The sequence below is a fragment of the Lonchura striata genome, chromosome 2 (genome assembly GCF_050655825.1).
Source record: "Lonchura striata isolate lonStrDom1 chromosome 2, ASM5065582v1, whole genome shotgun sequence".
In the NCBI taxonomy this organism is placed as follows: Eukaryota; Metazoa; Chordata; class Aves; order Passeriformes; family Estrildidae; genus Lonchura; species Lonchura striata.
Window position 1 is genome coordinate 135251927 of NC_140704.1, and position 21086 is coordinate 135273012.

The 21086-nt window shown below is 39.1% G+C and overlaps 1 protein-coding gene across 6 annotated transcripts in view; it reads left to right on the plus strand.

The window, feature by feature from the left end:
• The window catches only part of OSR2 (odd-skipped related transciption factor 2), a 41634-nt gene extending 22113 nt beyond the window's left edge, over positions 1-19521 (plus strand). For all 6 annotated transcript variants that reach the window (XM_021529452.2, XM_021529454.4, XM_021529453.2 and 3 more), the window contains exon 4: positions 1-19521. This exon is cut by the window's left edge. The gene's annotated coding sequence lies outside the window, so the exon portion shown is untranslated.
• The last annotated feature ends 1565 nt before the right edge of the window (positions 19522-21086 follow it).

The following is a 21086-nucleotide window of genomic DNA, read 5'->3' on the forward strand; positions in this document are numbered from 1 at the left end:
TAGTCTCAGATGCGAGACAGCATCTAAGGTCTTTTTGGGTATTTCCTGTGGATGTGAGATTGATGGTAATTCTCTGGTGCAATCCTGCTTATTTACAAAGAATAAATAGTTTTCCTGAACCTTGTGAGTGACCAGCAGCAACATGCAACAACTTTGTCTGGAATCACTGGCCAGCACTTCCAGGAAATTTTCTCCTGAAAGTGGGCGCTGCTCCCTGCTTTCCTCTTTGGCTCTGCCATCAACAATGGCTCAGCTGCACCCTGGCTGTGGTTTCTCCCCAAATTGTGTAGACCTTGCTCTCTGTCGCCTGTACACTTCGCATTGTGTACACTTTGCATACACCAGGGAAGGCTGGGCCCCCACACACCACAGGTGCATGGGCTGTGCAGCCTGGGGAGATCAGAGCTTCCATGTGTCTCCTTCTTCCACAAAAATGCTGTGAACCTGAACAAACTGGTCAGCACCACATTTGTGGCCATGCCCTCCCAACCCAGGCATAGGTGTGACAGAGCTGGCCTCTGTGTGTGTACCCTGGCTGCCTGCCCTTCCCAAACTCTGGCCAGAAAGCTGAGTGACAAGTGTCACCTAACTGACCAAATAAATAGTTCCTTTTGAGGTCAAGTGTGTACCCTACTGTAGTCATGATGAATAGGCAGCATTACAACGTCTTGAAAATGCAAATGCTCACAGTAAGCACTGAGGTGAGGCTGAACAGTGAGTTGGTTATGGCTAAAATCAGTGATTGCTTTGTGAGAAGACACAGAGCCAAGAGAGTGAAACGCTGGGCTTTTATTCCTCCACAAATGGAGGAAGAAATAAAAATGGAGTCCCTGTGTGTCTTGGCTGTTGTCTGTATATAAATGTACTATTGCAGTGTGTAGCTGCCTCCACACATACACTTTTATTATGACATTAATTTCATCCTTCTGTGGGGAATAATTGCACTATTAACATTCTATTATACTCCCATAAAATCCAATGACAATTTCATAGTTAGAATAAATAACTCTATCCCCCCAATCTAAATCTATGTATGTATGACCAAAGAGCATTTTTTGCTGCTAGCATGAAGCATTTCCTAGGATTTTAGAAGGTATTTTTTCCCAGCAGCATGCAGTCCAAAGCCCAACATTGATTGAACAGAGCCTGTATGTTGGAGGGAGTGCCAGGCAGCCCTCTCACAACTGGATGTTGCCTTGTGCTGCTGTCTTTTGTGATGCAGCTTTTATTTCCACAGTTACGATCTGTTATGTTATGGCTGTGACCACATACACCTAGTTGATGCATTTGATGCATTTGCAGTTTTGGTTAAACACATAACACAGTGTGATGAGAACTTAGTATTTCAATTTGCATAGCTTTTAGTGTATGCAGAAATGACATGCTTCTGTGCATCTCCGATCTTTTAAGCATTTTAGCCTTTTTATTTTGTTGCTCAGAGTAAACACTGGGCTCTGTGTATCCATCCTTCTCTCCATCTGGTATTCTGAGACTGCAAGCAGTAGTAAAGGTGGGGCTACAGACTTCAAAGATACTCATACATCTTGAAACTAAGCACTGTGCTAAACTCCCTTTAATGCCTCTGTGGGAAAGTGTCTCCATATGTCATCCCATGTATTTTCTTTGCTATTTAAAGTATTGCTTAACAGTACACTAAGCTGGTGGAAAACTATTTGCTTTGTTGGGTTAGTTCTGCTTGGGCTTAATGCAGGGCTGGGTAAGCACCAGAGCCTGCGCACAGGAGCGAGTGGGACCAGGAGTGGTCGGAGTGGGAGGAAGAGAGACTGGGGCACCCAGCAGGCAGTGGGGTTTCCATTGCTGGGAGGTGGTTATCAGTCCAGCTGAGGGGACAAATCCTTAGCTGGATGGGAGGTGTTGAGGCAGGGCTGGAACTGGACTTGCACTTCATCAATTGCATAAACACTGTGTGAGTAAGTGGGGTCTGTATCTCTGAAGTATTTTCAGAACTTGTAAATCCCCATCCCTATCTCCTTTGCTTAAGTCCTACTCCTTTTGGACTGTTCTTCCCAACTCTATGCTTTCTCTCCAATCTCAGCAATTGGAACACCTTGCAATCATATCATCTTGTCTTCTCTTTCTTCTGTGATTCTCTCAACTCTGTAATCACTCTTTTAACAAGTCCTCTGGAAACTTGTTCCCTTACTGATGTTCCCTTACTGATTTTTGAAGGGCTCTTCCAGGCTTTGGCTTTTATTTCCTTCCCTGGTTTCTCTACACTTAATCTCTGGACAGCCTCCTACCAGAAACAGATATGTAGAACTCATTATTGTGCTAGCAAGTCACAGAATTACCATGCATCTACTGCCATTGTCTTCCTGCTTTCACTTTGTCTACTTTTTGAAAAAAACCCATCCTTTCCCATTTCTTAAATCTGGGCCACCACAGGAATGCAGAAGTCATGAGATTAGAAGGACAACCACTCCTTTATTCTGATTGTTTATCTGGACCTTAAAGTCAACTTCCTTTAGAGCATGATTTTTTAAATTTGAGGTTGTTGTTCCCTCCTCATTTGTAACTACAGACCAAATGCCTTGTAATAGTTTGTCTTTCTTAGAGATATTCTTCTTTTTCTCCACAGTGCATGGTGACATCTTTTGTGTCTTTCTAGTTCTGTGGTTTTGTAGAGCAACCAAGAAATTTCCCTCTGGCCATACTTTAATACCACCTGGGTTACTGTGTGCTTTCTTGGCTGCTGCCTTATTTCTGCAAGATACCCCAAGCAAGAAATTGGGTTTAGAGGTAGGTTCCTGAAAATGAAAGTGATAAGACTGACAAGACTATCTTCCAGTTCATAGTCTAGTTATCACTAACTTCACTTTTTCACCTGTGCTGATGCAGTGGTCAGGAGCCCTACTGTTGCAGTAGGACTCCTCTTGTGCAAGTGAAAGGTTAGTGAAAGTCTTTGTGGACAATCTGTTTGATGCAGCCCCAAATTTCTCCTCTATGCTCTCCCCGCTGTCTTCCTGCAAGATGTGATCAGGGTGTCCAGGGCTCTTGCATGAATGCCCTTGGTACAACCCTGACTGCTGTTACAGTTTAACCCCTTATACAAGTGGCTGCACTCAACCCCATATGCAATTTTTTACTTCCAGTATCCCTGGAGGAAAAGCTAGAAGACTTTAAATGCTATGTTTTCATTGGAATAAAGGTGATCTTTCAAAGGTGACTTTTTAACATATGGTGGAAAATGTCAAGGCTTCTGCTAGTGCTTAACTGTAATATGGCATTGATATGGAGGATGGCATTGTTAAAAAATAAACTGCAATCCTAAAGGATGTATGTGGCCAGTAGTTACACTTATTCCAAGGTCTTTTTTTAAATCATACTATTTATGAACCATGCATGACTCAAGCCTTCCATATAGGAGAACTGTTTTATCTCTCCTTCCAGTTACAGTATTTATAATAAATATATTTATAACAAATATAAATATATCACAGTATATATTTAGTATAAATATATACAATCGTATTTTCCAAAGACCCGCACTTCTGTAAAACTACTCTTGATCATCAGAAACTGAGTGCCCACTGCATGCTAGCCAAAAGACTTCATAGCATTGAAAAAGTCAGGCACTAGACCTCCTCATGAGGCAGCCTGGTACAGCGATGTGAGAACTGCTTTTCATTTAGGAAGGCTGAAGAAGAAGGGATTTGAGCAAACTAATTCCATACATTCAGGACTAGAAAAATGCTGGTCCATAAATTAAACCTTTTCAGAGAAGTCAAATTCTACTCACTTCGCTGGAAGCACAACTCTGTTTCCAGCCAAAGGAATGAGCATGGTTGATTCCTCCACATACAGCTTTTTGAGTTGGAAATTCAAACATGAGAGAAAGTATCTCCTGATTCTTCTGTAGAGGAACCATTTTCCCTGCACTGATGTGAGCTGGGCTGTACCAGTATGAGTAAGGACAACACTTGACTTGGCCTTGTGTTCATGCTTATTATATTGCCCCTATTCACAGAGTGGAAACTTGCTGGATTTTTTCCATTAGGAGGAGAAATTGATGATAGGAGTCAGGAATGTCTTTGGTTTATTTACAAAGCATGTACTCAGAATCTTGTTTCTCTGAATGCAGCAGAAACAAACAACAGGCATTTCTCTTACTCAGAGTTTCCAAGCCTGAGTCTGTAGCGCGGCGTGTATTCCGTAGAGGCGTGCTGCTCGGGCCTGGGCCCCTCGCAGGGCTCTGCTTCCCTGGCTGCTGCTCCTGCAGGGCACGGGGGTGGGACATGCACATGCACATGCACACCCAAGCCTCCCCCTCCCCACGTCCTACCAGCTGGCTTCCTAACCCCCACATGCCATGGGGCATCCTGGTCAAGCCCAGCCTTCCTCTGGCTGAGCTCTGTCACCATCCAGAGCATCTTCGGTTCTTTCCAGCCTTCTGCTCCTGAAGGAGCTGGAATGTTCTTTTCATTAACTTGAGGAACAGACACGTGCTGTAGCTTTTTGGAGGTATGTGACTGTAGATTAAAAAACTGCACTGCCATGACAAGCCCATATAAATACAACCCATATGTGCACATGCACACACAGGCACCCTCCTGCATGCACACATGCAGAACCTCCAAGCCTTTGGAGGAGCTATGTAACGTGTAATATAACAAAATTCTAAAATTGTTCATTGTTGTCTAAATAATTTATAATTTTCAGTTCCTTTATTGTAGGCCCAGTTCCACACTAGTTTTACGACCAATCAGCTTATCTCAGATCTGTGGCATGAATTTTGTCAAAGGGAAACAGGTAAATGACAGTGAAAAATTTTGACATTTTTGAATGCCTACAACAAGACAATGTTCTCACATTTCAAACAAAGGCTAATTTTTATGGGATTAATCCAGTCACTCTTGAGCTCTGCTGATCACACTTTGATAGGAGGGTGCAATGGATAATATCAAAGATTTTCATCCCATGAAAAAAATTCCCCAATAATTTCAAACTAGAAAGGTGGAGACAATGAGCAGGCAGAGTTACACTGTGCTATATTTCTCAGTGTACAATCTTAAAGGTTTTTTCCATCTTTAGTAATATTTGCTTGTAGCAAAGAACATTAGAATGGTTGTAAGTGCAAGTGAAACTAAAAGCAGACTCTCACCAGAGACCACTGCACAGAAAGTGGAAAGGTGACAGAAGAAAATGTTCTCATGGCACTGTAGCTTTGTAGTATTTCCATCCTTTCTTCTCAGGACAATCTGCTTGTAACCTGGATAACACAATGGTTCCTTTTTTCTCTGATCTCAACAATTTCCTGATCTCTGTAATTTGTGAATTTTCATATGTAAAATTGATCTGATTAATTCTATTTAAAGTACATGTACAATTCTAAAACAACTTAAAAACTATTGCTAGGGTGGGATAAGCATTAAATTGATCACATTTGCATCAAATAAGAGAATAGCTAGTAGTTTATGAAACAGATCCTTTGAACCTGATGTTGGACCAATGAGAAAGGGCTGTTTTCAATGATTCTTTTCATATGTTTATTGGATGCACACATTGCTTATATCTGTCAATAACACTGAGAGCTATGACTAGATAGGGCAAAATAAACATTTTTAAACATGAACAGACTGCATTGGTAGCAGTGGAATGCATCTAGTTAGCTAAAGACCTTGTCCTCAGGCGCTGAAGGGATCATAATTACAGTTGCAACTCCACCTTCTGGCTTATTTTGCTCTAAGGAGTCCAAGATTTTGGATCTTTTATTTGAATAAATGTGGATACTTCCTTCAGGGTTAGAAAAAGGGAAAAATTGACAGCTACATTCCAAAGAAAGTTTAGCTAGATGGAAAATGACTGCTTGTGATACTAATGTGCTCTTTGTTTAGTGGTGCAAATCATTATCATCACTTTTAAAATGTGTAACTAGAATAAACACTGAATATGAAAGCAAAGTTGAAAGCAAAATCTTCATGAGCTGAAGATTTCCATATGAAAATAAATGTATATGTATGAAATTTTTTTTTAACAACCTTCAACGAGTGTATGAGAAAAATACTGTGGAAAACGCTTCTTACCAGAGGCATTTGGGCTACTTTAAAGGAACACACAAAGAGTAAATTAATCACATGGGGATGAAGAGTGAAAAAGCAGATACATCCTTGATTAACTTTGTTCTGTGATAGCAAAGAGTCTCAAGTTTTCCATAACTGTCTCCATATTTGTAAAGCTAGGGTACTGCCTCAGACACTCTTCTATAATACAGGCAGTGTTGTTAACATATAGTATTCCTCTTCTCCACACCTATCTGTAACAATCAATTTAGTGATTACTCTCAGTGGCTTCAGAACAACATTCAAACTCATATGTTCCTGGTCAGGAGGGTTTTAAGCATACAGCTGTCTATTTAAAAAAGAAATATACACAGATTTGGTTATAAACATTTTCCTTCTGCATCCTTAGAAACAAATAGAGAGTCATACACAGGATTTAATGGAAAAACGTTATGACGCTGTGTAAAGACAAGCACCAGCAGTGGAACAGTGATAAATGAAGCTGTTCAGGCTCCCTGGCATGTTGATTCTGTGGAGTACATTTTACTGAAACAGTTTCCATATCATGTTTGGCCTCATGAATGTTCAGTGGTAGAGGCCAAATTCTGTCTTCAATCCAATCTCTGCAATTCCCTTCAACCACGTTGCAGCTTTCATCTGTTTTCTTGCATCAGATTCTTTCACAGGAGTTGAGCTGTGCCAAGCATCTTGAAGTTGTATTACCAAGAATGTTTCAAGCACAAATCTCTTAGCCTCATCACTGAACATAAGTGCCTTTACCCAAGTGCGGGAAAGGTTTCTTTGCCTTGATTTCAAGGAAAAAACCGGCAGTTTTTGCACCATTTTGAGTCAAGATCTTGGCCTTTGAAGCTGTGGCATAAACATAGGTGTTGAACCAAAGCAGGATTTGGACTGTGGAAGAGGAATCAGTGTCTGTAGGAATCTGTGAAATGTTTCCGTGTGAAGAGAACATTCTCCAGTATGTCCCATGACTGGCTCATCTGCAGGGCTTGGGAAAAACAGCATCTTGATTTTCTCCACTATGACCCACATTCACAGACTGAAATTACAGCTGTGCCCTGGTGTGAACGGTTTTCACCCCCTCCGTCCCTGGGGTGTCAACCCTTTCCCTTCTTGTGAGCAGAAATTAATGGGAGAGGAGGAGAACTTTTGTTAGTTTTGGCTCAGGGCTGACTGGAGCACTAACAGGCTGACCAAAGTGTCAAGATCTCCCTGGAGGAGAAAGGACTAACCAAAACGAAAACCTCGTGATGAGCAAAATCAAAACCATGCAGGAGTGTGGGCTCCTGCATTTGAGGGCTCACACGTAGATCAGGAAGGTATCAGGTGCTCAAGCACATTCCAACTGGAGCCTCTTTTTAAGAGAAGGTTCAGGCTAGAGATGGGAATGAGTGGGAGATGGAAGGAGGAAGCCAACAAGAAAAAGCAGCTGAGGAACAGCAAGGAAATGAAGAAGGTATTTTGTCTTTTCCTGCTGCAAATGGGACCACTTCACTTGAAGAAGAAACATCTGAGAAATAATTTAAAAATACTGTCTCAAAACAGTTAGGACTAGTAGACATCAGTCAGGGGAAATCTGTCTTAACGTTTGAGACTCTGGAACTGTATTTCTATTGTGTTTGAACCAGTTCAGTCAACCCCACTTAATTTCTATTGTTGAGGGAGTCTAAAATAGGCAGGAAAACAAGAAATAAACAGTCTACTGGAGAGATATGCTGAGAAAGAAAAGATCATTTTGAGGACTCAAATAGTGGAGATCTCACAGGAAGAGTATAGAATGTACCCAGTGAAGCAATTTTGGGGATTTTTTCTTTTTTCTTTTTTCTTTTTTCTTTTTTCTTTTTTCTTTTTTCTTTTTTCTTTTTTCTTTTTTCTTTTTTCTTTTTTCTTTTTTCTTTTTTCTTTTTTCTTTTTTCTTTTTTCTTTTTTCTTTTTTTCTTTTTTTCTTTTTTCTTTTTTCTTTTTTCTTTTTTCTTTTGAGAATTTGTCATCAGCCTCTTGTAACCATCCACCTGTACAGTAACTACAGTGTAAATACACTGGGCATACCAAGCTAATCTTCTGACTTCTCTTTGCGTCACCCTTATGGGGAAAATGCCACAAGAGAAATTTATCTGACATGTTGTCATTTCTCTTTGAATTTTAAACCTGTCCAAAATGAAAAAGTGAAGCAGTTTGTTTGAGTTGCAGAAGGGGTTTTGGCTTACTCCCCATGAAAATATGATTATAAATTCCTCCTGCATTTACTGTTGGCATATTATAAACAATTGAGTCCACTGATTACTGGGTTATATAAGAATTTTCATGTTATTTGAGACCTAATTCATCAGGTGCCCTATGAAAGTGACATAGATATTTTTTAACATCTAAAATTCAAACTAAAAGAAAATTTTTCTGTTCTGTGTGATTTTTATTATTAGCCTGGGAAAGAGGAAAGAAAACTGTAGGAGTTCTTGCCTCATACGCCCAAGATGATTGCTTTCAGTGTAATTTTTACCCATTTGCAGATGGCCTGTGAGCATTCCTGCTCTGTGACAGTGTTGTCCTCATCCAGATATTCAAAAATTTCAGTGTCCTTATTTAAACCTCTGGGGTTCAGCCACTGCCTTTGATTCAAGATTTTGAAAGTCTTGGTATCTATTCCAAAGCTTCTTGGCAAATTGTAGGGCGTGAAAGAAGCTGCATTTTGACCACTGTATTTTACTTTAGTGTGGAACATTGAATTACCTGTCATAGATGGGGAAAAAACATGGAAATGAATGTAATCCACTTATTAGTTTATGGTCACAATGTCCTCAAGGGAGTGTTCCAAAACCAGGATGCTGAATTTGGTATTTCTGTGAGTTAACAGAAAAATATGACTTTCCATTAACTATATGCCCAGCAGTGCCTAAAATTTTGATAAACTCATCAAGGATGCAGAGCAGTCACATAAAAAAATATTCATGTAAGACATATTACAAATAATTTTTTTGGGGTGGAAAGCTTTCTGAGCTCTTCAAAACACAATTCTAGAAGAGACTATCAGCATGAGGATGACCCAGATGCAGAATGTAATTTCAGAAAATATTACTACCCACACTGTATATAGTTCTATGCATTCTATTGTATTCTATGGTATTTGTCATATTCTGACATATTCTTCAAACAATATTTTTGCCTATTACTGCTATACTGAGGCAAACCTGTATCTCACTGGTTTGGGCAGGCGAGAGTAAGGGTGTTGTAAACTTCCTTTCTCTTCAAGTTTCTCATAGGTTTAAAGGTTTCTTTAAAGAGAAAGTAAAGCATGTACATTTTGTAGTTACAGCAAATTGGACCCATATTGTACCTGAAGTCTGCTTCAGCTTTATAATGAAAAGAACCTTGATATTAATAAGAGAGATTCTCTGAGTGAACTAGCATTCTTCACTCTTTCAGTTTGACTTGCCAGTTATGGGACAGTTTTCTGATGTAAGGACATTTTTCTAGTCAGAAGGCTGTGGAGACCATCATGCTTTTTTGCTGGACTCATGGAACACCCATCAGTATTTGAACCTTTTTAGATGACACTGGATTTTCAACACACAAGCTCATACTGCAAGATATTTAGAATCTATATCATTTGATAAAAGTGCAAGTGAGACATAACATAAAACTTTTTAAATTGATAGTTCAGGAATTGATTACTCCTTGATAAGAGGCTCATACAGCAAAGTAAGAACACACTGAAGAAGAATGTTATTAGATTAAATTCTACAGCAGTATTTGTGACCCACAACATTAAAAAAAGCAGCAAATCCTGTGTCCCAACTTTGGTTCCATTATCAGACATTTAATGGTATTGTTTATAAATACAGTCATTATTTGTACAAGTGTCACTTAGAAGCTTTAAATATGAGATCACAGTTGAGTCATTTCATCTACAGGATTCAGTTTCCCAATCTCATAGTAATATTTTAGAGCCATGTTGTTAGGAAGGCTTAGCAATGTTTGCTGAGCCCTTTGAAGAAATGAAGCAACGTATTAAGGTATAAGAAGGGTTGTTATTTTTAAAAAAATTGTAATTTTTTTCAAAAGCAAACAATTTTGGCAACATGATAAAAGGCAGGAAGAAAGAGGTAGTGTAGGACTGAAGACAGTAGGTTCATTTTTTTCCTCACTAAACAGTAAACTCTTTAAGGAACACTGTATGCTTTTCATTCTCATTGTTCTATCACCCAGCCTCTTGCACTCAAGAGCAGTCATTTCATATCTGTATTTACACTTCTCAAGCCATAGTCTGTACTCATGCTTTTCAGCACTTTATACATTTATTTAAGGATCAACTTGAAGCACTTATTTCTCCTATTGAGAAAACACATCACATTCACACATCACAGTCTGTAACTGCAGAACTACTATAAATCATAAAATATCACTGACAATCCCCTTTAATCTTCTGATAGATGCTCTTTTTAGGTGTTTTGCCTTTATTTATGTTGCTTTGCTACTTCTTCCTTAGGATTGAAATACATAATCTTTAATTTCTTTTCTCAGCCAATAGATTTTTTTACTCCTGATAAAAACAACAGTGTGATTATAAGTTCTTGCTGTAAGCAAGTCCACTCATGGATCTTTGGCAATCAAAAACTGTACCACAAAGTCAACTCCTTTACCAAAAGGCAATGCCCATATCAAAACCATTGGTCTTACATTATGTCTATCAGTAATATATTTCCTGTAAATTTTGTTTGCCTAAGCACCAGTTTGGGAATGGAAAACATGAAGGTACAACTCAAAGCATGACATTTGTGTGCTGTGAGGGAGAGGATAAAATGTTGACTTTTCTTTCTGTCGTTTTAAGCTGAATTCAAGTAGTATAAAATAAGAATCCAAGTGAGAGAAAGAAAGTAATTCAGTCTACAGAAAAAGACATAACACAGAAGAGACAGTATCAGAAATAGAAGGGGGTGTCTAGAGGAGATGCCAGTGAGAAATTTCATAGGCAGACAGAAGTGGGATGGGATTTGGAGTGTGGTGCTGTAGAGATGCAGTCAGGACCATTAAAATTAAAAAAAAAGCAAGACCCAAAGCAAATGCTATTAGTTTTGAGCTCTGCTGGTAATTCTGCAGCATACTTAAACTTCATCCACAAGTTGCTGCTTGTTGGCTCATCAAGTTGATCCACTTACGTTTTTAATCACCTCTATTGCTGATGATAAGCATGTAAATATTTTGTGGCAATATTTTGTGACAACTACTTCCCATCATTGAAAATATGATCTAGCTCTGACAAAAAGGTGATTAATGAGACTCCACAGCTCTTCTGAAATTTCTTTTGTTATGACTACAAAAAATAGAAATATAATTTAAAAAATATGCTAATTCCCGATGAACTTTAAAAAAATAAGTAACAAAGAGTCTGATTGGGACAGTTTGGGTAAATTTAGCTGGTGTGAATCAGTGGCTAACATGAAACTGCTGGATTTAATATTTGGTATTCCACCAAACTTCTTTCAGTTTTCTGCTTAAAGTCACCATTAAGCCCATTGCTTGTTTTTAACTACCTAGTTCCTAAAAGTTGTACATTACTTTAAATTATTTGTTCTGTGAATCTGGTCACAACATACTGTCTGGACTGTGCATGAAAAATATGCTGGAGATAAACTGTTTGTCTTTCTGTCTAATAACAAAAGGTTCAGCTCTGTAAATAAAGAGAGTCTATCTGAAATAGGAATTTAGCTCATTTTAAAAGCCACTTTCTGAAAAGATTAATTTCCTATCTCTAAAGGTGAAATGGGCTCTTCTTGGATTAGAAAATACTGTCTTCTTCAATGTTTGCAGGATTATGTCTCCACTGTGTGAACCCAATATTCACAGAGGATTGTGTAATGGTAAAAGTATTTGCCTGGAACAGCCAGCTTTATGATTGACTGATTATATTCTACTGAAGATTGAAGTGAAGATAATATTTTCGAAAGAAAAATATTGCTGGCACTTGACTACCTGTTCTGTACAGCATTTATTCGCACTTGTCAACTAACCAAAATAAAACCTTTAATAGTGCCAATTTGTGACCTTCTTTGCTGTAAAATACTCTGTTACTAAATCAGCACTTCTCTGCTGCCTGTGTTTGTCTTAAACCTTTTTGTGAAACAGTATCTACCTCCTTAGAGCCATTTACTGCTCTCGCTGTGTACGCAATGAGAGTTCTGTGCAAAGATCAAGGGGACATTAGGTGTAGTTACATCCAGGTGATAGTGATGCAGGGTTTACTTTAGGGTTGCTCATTTATTAGGATACATGTTGTGTGTTCTTACTGAAAGACAGCTCAGCGGTATTGGAGGCTGAACTCATTGTTCTCAACATTTAAACACTTTTTACACGGAATAGTTGGGAAGAGCTGGGTAAATGTTTTGAGGTTTTTTAAGGTAATGAGTGAAAGACACATGAAACTAGAGTTATGTTTTACCAGCTTAATACAGCCATAAACTGTGCTGCCTGACTTATAATGAGAAGATGTTACATTTCTTATAATAATCTGTGATGAATAGGAAGTGTTTTTGCCTATGGCTATACTGTGCTAGAGTCTGATTATATCAGAACTCATAAATGAAAAAGTCAGAAGGGGCCACTGTGATCATCTGGCTTGGCCTCTTTTATAATACAAGCCATGGGACTTCCCTGAATTAATTCCTGTTTGAACTGGAGCAAAAGTTTAGAGAAGCAGCCAATCTCAATTAAAATATTTCCAGTGATGAAGAGCCCACAGCAACCCTTAGTGAATTGTTTCAAAGAAAAGCTATCTTTGCCCTTACATTTTTGAGCCTTATTTTTATTTTGAATTTCCCTTAATTCAGCTTCCAGCAATTAAATCTTATTATGCCTTTGTCTGCTAGACTAACTCTTAGTTATCAAAATCATATTCTTACCATAGGTACTTACAGTCTGTGATCATCTCAACTCTTAGCCTCTTCTTTTCTAAAACAACATATGAAACTCTCAGAGTATGCTATAAAACTTTTTCTAGTGGCTTAAGTAGTTCCATGGCTCTTCTTCATAGTCTGTGTAATCCCTTAGCATCCTCTATGGATTGAAAACATGAGGAATGGTCTGAAGCCCATCATGAGTCCTACCAATGCTAGTGTAGCAGCAACATCGTCTTCCTTGCTCTTCATTCATGCTTCTGAATCCCTTGCATCCCTTCTGGCTGCATTGCTCATTGGGAGGTTATATGCAGGAAGTTACTGACCATCAACATTTAGAGGTTAAGTCAAAGTTAGAAATATACTGAGTAACTTAGAAGTAAAACAAAAAAAATAATAAAAAAAAAAAATCAATCAGAAGATATTTTAGCTTCCTTACGTAGGACCAAAAGGTGCAGGAAAAAATTCCACTCACTTCCTGCCTCTCTTCTATGCCTATGTATGTGGTTGTGTGCAATAGCTTTAATGGTTAGAGAAGCAACAAAGTTGAGCTTCAGGTGCTCCACTCCAGAGCACATCAACTGGTGAAGGGAAGCGAGGAGAGAAAGAGGTGGGGGGGCCCCACCCACAGCAGAACTTGCTACCCATCTCTCCACAGTGCTGTGGAGGTGGGCCAAGAGGAGGGAGGTCCTCTGGCATTCCCTTCCTGAACATCACCAGCCCCAGAAGGTTGCAAGGAAGGAGGACATGGAGAGGCAAAGAGGTGCCTGGAGGTGGATTGCTCCAAATCTACTTGACTGCAAAAGCCTGGGTTCATTCAGTTTTTAAAGCAATGGTAGTGAGACAGTCAAGACTATTCAATAGCTTAGCAGTATTCCTTCAGCCTTGCATGCTGTTTTCTCTAACTAGCTTCCTCAAAGTAATTTTACATTTCATCTTGGAGAATGAGTAAATATCCTCACACCACTTTAGGCAGTATCATCAGTAGTTTGTATAACTTGCACAGCTACCTATATAGAGCAGCCACTCACCCCCAGAAGATTAGTGAAGGTTATGCTAAACCTCCATCCTGTGTATAGTCTCTGTTGTTACATGAAATACTTATATAAAATCTCATGTAGGCATTGTTGTTGGTGCTTCCTTTGCCTTTATTGTGGCAGCATAGGTGGGCTTTCAGTTTGTAAATACTGCTGATATCAGCCAACAGTACAGGGTAGAAATGGACATGTTTTATACAGTAAATTAACTTGTGACAATGTCCCCATAGGAACTATACTTATACTAATGCTCCATTTAAGCATTTATTTAAGATACCAAATTAATTGCAAATCCCACAGCCAATTTATGTACTCAGCATTCTGTTACACACCCTTGAAGTCTGAAATTCATTAACAACATGCATATTTTGACACACTAGTCTGTCTCTTTCTCTTTTCTTAACTGTGTGTAGGATCTAAGATATTTTCCTCGGGGCTTGGAGAGGTGTTGCTCCACACTGTGCCGTAGCACAGGGACATACCCCGTAGGAGTTTAATGAATGTTTATCTTCTGAGAGTGCCAAGAGGCTGTCTTGCAGTCAATCCTTCCGGTGGCTATAATTGCTCAATGCAGTGCTGATCATATCTCAGTGAAGGTGGCTCTCACTCTCCTTCATAGCAATGTCAATGACCTAGTGTTGTAGTAACATTGTCTCAGAGAAACACATGCTTGCCCACTGCCTTATCAACAAGAATTTCCTTTTTCAATGCCATGAATTTTGTACTGGGGAGATCCCCAGTTACAACAAAGTCTCCTGCTTAGAAGGCAGTCAGGGTTTTGGTTGTAGGGAATTCTCATCTTTTCACTTGCACTGTTCTTCCTCGTCCTCTCACCACTAGTGACAGTGGTGGTGGGGCTGTGAATGTAGAAATATGCAGACAATATTGGGTGCAGCAGCAGGATGTTGTTCAGGCTCTTGGTACATGTATTTCTTTATCCAGGAATTTATCCAGGTATTTTTTCTTTGCCTTTTGCAGAGATAGGGTCTCATACTCTATTGAGGTCATTGCAACCACCCAAGCCAACACATTCCTGGGTTAAGTTCCCATCTTCTAGTTGGGAAACAGTTCAATTTACAACATGCAGCTCGAAAATAAAGTAATATGTGCTAAATTTACTCTCAGCTGTGACAGTGCTGTAACTTCACATTTACAAGAGATGTGCAAATTCTTAAAATTGTCTAGCTCAAAATTGTAACTTTTCAGAGCATTTTCTCAGAAAGTCCCTTCCTACAATGCTCCAAGGCCTGCTAGGAATGCTGCAGTTTTTCATAGTGTCTTTTGCTGTTTGGACCACACTTCCCCACATGCCTCACATCTGCTTACCAGGCTCCTGGATATCCTTGATATAGTTTGGCCAGTCTGCTGTGCTCTCCAGATACAGAATTCTCTTCCAAAATGGCTCTGTGTTATTCTTAAGAGTTTATATTTTCAGTCATCTAACTGCCCTTACATACACTATCTTCTGTGCCCAATTCGTCTTGATAGCTCCAATATTTTTGAGAAGCGAGCAAAATCCTTCCCTGATGTCTGGCTACCCTATCAAAAATCTAGAATGCAAGGACTTGTAAATCTTTGTCTTGTGAAGCTTATTTTCAGATATTTTCCAAATCCCTGCCTTGAAACCATCTGTATATGAATAAAAATTTTTAAAAAATTATAAAACTATCCACTTTGCACATATATCGAGCAGAAGCTTTTTTAAAATCCCTGGTTAAAAATGGTATATGACTGGATTTTCTATCTGTAAGAGTACTTCTTGCTCATTTTCACTGTTTTCATGCTGCAGGACTTCTATAGCTAAAAATTAGTTCTTGTCAAACAAAAGTAGAATTGCTTTGTACAGTCAGAAGCCTTTGTTAAAAGTTGTCTACAACTTTCTACACCTAAATTTACACACACAACTCTATGGCCAGACACTCTTCCAAAAAAGCTATGGAATATTTCCATCCTCAGTGAAATGCACCAGTTTGGTTTCAAGTGCATCATATTATTTACTTGCTTATTGATTTTAGTTACTGCATTTAAAGGTGTGAGATATGTTCCCTGATAGATGTGATGGCAGCATTATGCTGAACTTTTCTTTCTATAGCACCTTTCTTCAGTAGCTGCATCAAGGGTTTGCTATACATTCAAGATTCTTGGAATAAATATCAATAGATATTTTTATAATCTAATAAGAAAAATGAGAGAAAATAGTAATGAAAAGCATAAATATAAGTAATTCAAATGTACGTAAATAAGATGATAAGAATATAAAATGAGAATGCAATGGAAGAAAGGAGACAGCAGTCAGCTTTTTTCTCTCCTCGGCAGGTCCTCCTCCTGGCTGCCACCGCTCCCTGGGAGTGAGATCTCGTTAACATTTCTCCACACTGAGCCCAGCAGTGATCCCTCAGCTCACAGGGAGCCACGTCAGCATCTGGCATGGCACAGATCCCTGCTGTGCAAATGAGCTAGACAGGGGCTGGCAGAGGATGGCGTAAGGCAGAACTCGTTTGTTCAGGCACATTTCTACCACTTATCAGTCATGCCAGATCAGGCACAAGTTTCTTCATCAGCACTGGAGACATATTCTAGGCTTGTGGACCTTATTTAATGCATGAGACTAAACAGTGATCTTGTGGGGCTTTCTGTGAGGTCAGATGTCAGTGACAATGTGCATGCCTGCTTTCTCACACACATAATACAGGAGGAAGCCACTACTATGAAGATTTTAAACCAAAGCAGTACCAAGCCTGAAACAAAGACCACTGGACAGTCTGTTCTGTGGCATAACTGGCATACAGGTGAATCAGCCTGGAAACTGCTTAATGAAAGAGAAATGAGGTGACTGTAAAAACAACGTGACATCATTTTATGCAAATAATAACTTGATGCTTAGAATGTGATGGTATTTCATTATGAAATGATACAAACACTTAATTGATAGTTTGGTTCAACTGCTACCAAAGACAGGCCAAAGATGGCTGAAAGACAAGCACATGCTCTCAGAGTTGCTATCCAAGTCTATCTGATTTCTACTCCTGCTTTATTTGTAAGACCAAAACCACTGACTTTCCTGGGGTGCAAGTAAGGTGCAGGTCTTTCAGCATTGCTTGCTGATAGACATTGAGAACTTCCCTGGCTGGCATAATGACCTGGAAACACTATGGAGATCCAGAAACTAAGAAAGCAACAGATCTGCATAGAAACTCCATATTAAATTGGGTTCTCAGCACATATGACTTTCCACCTCAGTTCCATCGTTTTCCCCATTGTCCATTATTAGGAAAAAACTTCAGCATCCTCAGAAGAAAGTTGCCTTGTATTTTAATCAGATGCCCATATTTGATCTGTGGAATTGAAACCCTGGGAAAAACTGAGCATGCATGCACCCACCAGTAAGTCTAACTGCAGTCTGAAGAGCGGAATAGTTCCTTTTTCCTTGTAAAAAATTCCCAGTGAAGCTGAGGAGTAAGATTGATTGATATTAGGTTGAGCCGGGAGCCTGAGAACAGCTTGAGGGGTTAAGGCATGTGTAGGCTGGATCACAGGGTTTAACTGTGTAATGGCAGGCCTTGAATAGAGAGGACAACGGACAGGTCTGATAAACAGTAGTCAAGATTCAGGTTTTAAGCACCTCAGTGATCAACAAATGGAAGTCTCATGGGAGATGAGAGGGCCTTGGTGAGGAGAAAACTTCAGATGCCAAGTGCCACAACTCTGAAGGGCTGTTGGCAAAGTACACCTTGAAACGCTTCTGCTCTATCTCCACTGGGTAGCTGGGCTGTGCCTTGTGCTGGGGCTCTGGCTCTCCACTCACACAGGTACAGGGCCCAGCCAGGCTGAACCATGACCTCTGCAAGTGCTTGCCTTCCCTCATTGCAGCTGCAACGCTGGGAGAGCTCTGCTGACTGGCAGGCAGGCTGCAGAAAATGGTTCCAGCACAAAGGCTGGAAGCCATGTCTCCATATTGTCATTAGCTGGGTGGGCAAGAGCAGGGGAAATTACTTGAAAAAAAGTTAAAATAATTTTCCCCGAGTCCTGATAAAATCAGATTCTCTATGTGTGTCAGTGTTTCTGTGCCACTTAACTAGCCCTGAAAAGGTTTGGTAGCATTGTACCCTTTACACCTCAATCATAAGTCACATAAGAATCAGTAGTTAGGGCAGTTTTTTGCACTGCTTTTAGAAACTTCACTTCTGTCATGAAACTGCTCTTACCTTAGTTTTAAATTTTCTTCTCTGACATGCCTGAAGTCAAGAAAAAAGACTAAAATCGTGATAAGAGCATGCTATAAGTATTGTCCTCTGAAAAGTCAAAAAAGCTTCCTCCTAAGATCAAGTAAGGATATTCTTCCAACACTGTTGTTCAGCAAGATGTTACCAAAATCTTACTTTTCAAAATAAAGATACTCTTTTGTTTCTTTCAGGGATAGAAAATTTAAAAACCCTCTCCTGAGAAAATCTGGAGAGCTTTTCCAAACTAGAGGAGCAAATCTGTCCCTCACAACACTCACTCAACTACTTTAAGTCCACCTGATTCATTATCACTCAAAATATGAACATCTTTATTTAAAAGTCATCTGAGGATGGATTTATCATGAAAGGAGAAAAAATATGAGAAAGACGTTGTCTGCACATGTCAAAAATTTATTTAGAAGGAAGTTGGGAAGAAAAATTAAACATCTTTCAGTGGGAGTTTATATTACAATTCTTACATAAATTGGGTCTGGCAAGAACCTGTAAAGCAGACTTTGAGCCTACATGACAAGCACATACAGGGAAAATCTTCATATATCCACATATTTGGTTTAGTTTTGAAGTGCTGGTGCAATTTGTGTGCATAGGAGAGAACAAGAGCACATGCAAGTGAAAGCAAGAGAGAGTTTCTGTGGCTAAGCCAGCAGGACATGACTATATAATTTGTCGTGTGGAAGAAGATCTTTGAGCAGAGAAGATCTTTGAGGTGTTGAAAGTATGATGAAATACCTGGGTTAAAAGATTAATACAAAGAGAGCACATGGAGAGTCAGAGTCACGAACACAGGAAGGAGAAGGATCTGCAGGAGTCATCCAGAGAGACAGGGAGAGCTGCACACAAAAGGCAGAGGAGAAAAGCAGGGCATCAACTATTACCCAGTGTAAGAGGAAACACCTCAAAATAGAAGAAGATAGGATACTTAAATGGGAAGAAATAATGTGATGACATTGAAGAAATACAAGGAACATAAAGCAAATAAAAAAAATATTTTGGTAAGTTGGAAGTTTTCTAGGGTGAGGACTTTTTGTTTGGGGATTATTGCTCTTTTGGTATAAAATGCACTCTAGAGACAGAAGTGTCTACAGTCAATACTGTCTGCTTGCTGTCTCTCTTACGATTTTGATTTGGGGTTTTTTGGTGCATTTTACCTTTTTGATTGGTTAAATGCTTGATTGTTTTTGTTTTATTGGGTTTTTTTTTGCTTGTTTGGTTTGGGCTTTTTGGTTTGCAGGGGAGGATTTGGTTGGTTTGGTGGGTGGGTGGTGGGCTTTTTTTTTTGTTTGGACAAAATTTTTTCATTTCCTTGGCAAGCTCTCTCAAAAAGCAGCTCCTTCTAGCTGCATCTGTGCATTCTTGTTACTGGCTAGCATTCAGATTGTCCCTTTCACTATCCAAAAAAGTTTCACAGATTTTGCCACATTAAGAGAAATTCTCACTGATTCCTTAAGCAGTTAATTCTCTTCACATCATTTGCAGGGAAAGAAAATAATAAGGTGTGAATATCTTCTCTCCTGGTCTTGACTGATCTATGTCCATACTATTTTGTCAGGATTTCCACATACAGCTGGATTGTAACCGTAAAAATGCAGTGAAGGAGAGCATGACCTAGAAAAGGGAAGTAAAGAGCTAGGCAGAAAAAAATGTGCAGGTGAATGAAACAAAGCAAGGACAATCAGGAGAAAGTCTACTAAATGTGGAACAAAAGTAAAGCAGAATATAGAATAAAAACTTGATAGGGAGAGCTAATGAAGTGACATGAAAACTGCAAACAGAGCAAAAATGGAATTGAAAAGAAGAAAATTAGTAAGGAAATGAAAATGTAACAAAATTTGGGCAAGAAATCTAGAACAGTAGGAAGAAACTAAAGAAAACTCTAAGGCAAACTAGAGAAAAGTAGAAAGAAAATAAGTAGAAGAAAAGCAGAAAAATAAGCCAGTGAGTAATTTTTAAAAGAGTAAATATTGACTGAGGTCAGCGTCCTTTTATTTGTAGGTGTTGTTAGGGAAGAGGTGCACTATATATTTATGAAACACCTGGGAGGTTGGAAACAAATGTTGGAAACAGACACTCCTGGCTGGAAGACATATTTTTGCTTTCCTTAGGCCTTTCATGACACAGTTAGATCTCTGTAGCTGATCAGGCTGCTGCATTACTGATAGAGTATATTGACATTGAAAAAGAGTGGACATGAGGCACAACAGGTTCAGTGGTGTGTATATAAACATTTCTAGCTACACCATCATGGGAAAAAGTTCCAACTCTCTCCATGCAGAAAACAAGTCATGACCTTTGAGAAGTAAGCAATAGAGATAGATCTAAGCTGCCAGATTTTTATTCCTGTCCAACAGGATGGAAAGGGATGCTGTGGAATTAGAAATTTGGATTAGTTTCTAGAGCTCCACTTCTATGTGCACACACTTCTATTTATTTTACCACAATGGTTCAGGTATTTGGGCTTTTCTTGGATCAATTTCTAACTAGACTCATGTCCAGTTATTTTATACACCCTTTCCCCCAGTTTTGAAATGTTATCTGCATTGATACGTATAGAGCCACTGGTTTTGTTCATATATGTAAGTGCTTACCTTTGTTACTAAGGCCTTCTAAATGCTTTAATTCACAGAACAGATTGTTTTTTTGGTGTGAAACCATACTTTTTGTTGGTTAAACACTAGCAGTTGGAGGGACTTTAAGTGTGTTTTAATAGGGACCATGAAACTGCCCTTCTGTTTTGCACTTTCTTGTACTTATATTGTCCCCTTATTCCTTGTACTTTACTATTCACAGTATTTAATGTAGATGGTTAAAATGCTTATAAGAGAGAGGCAGGGAACAGTTTAACCTCTGACAAGGGCAGCATTTCAAAATTCAACCATA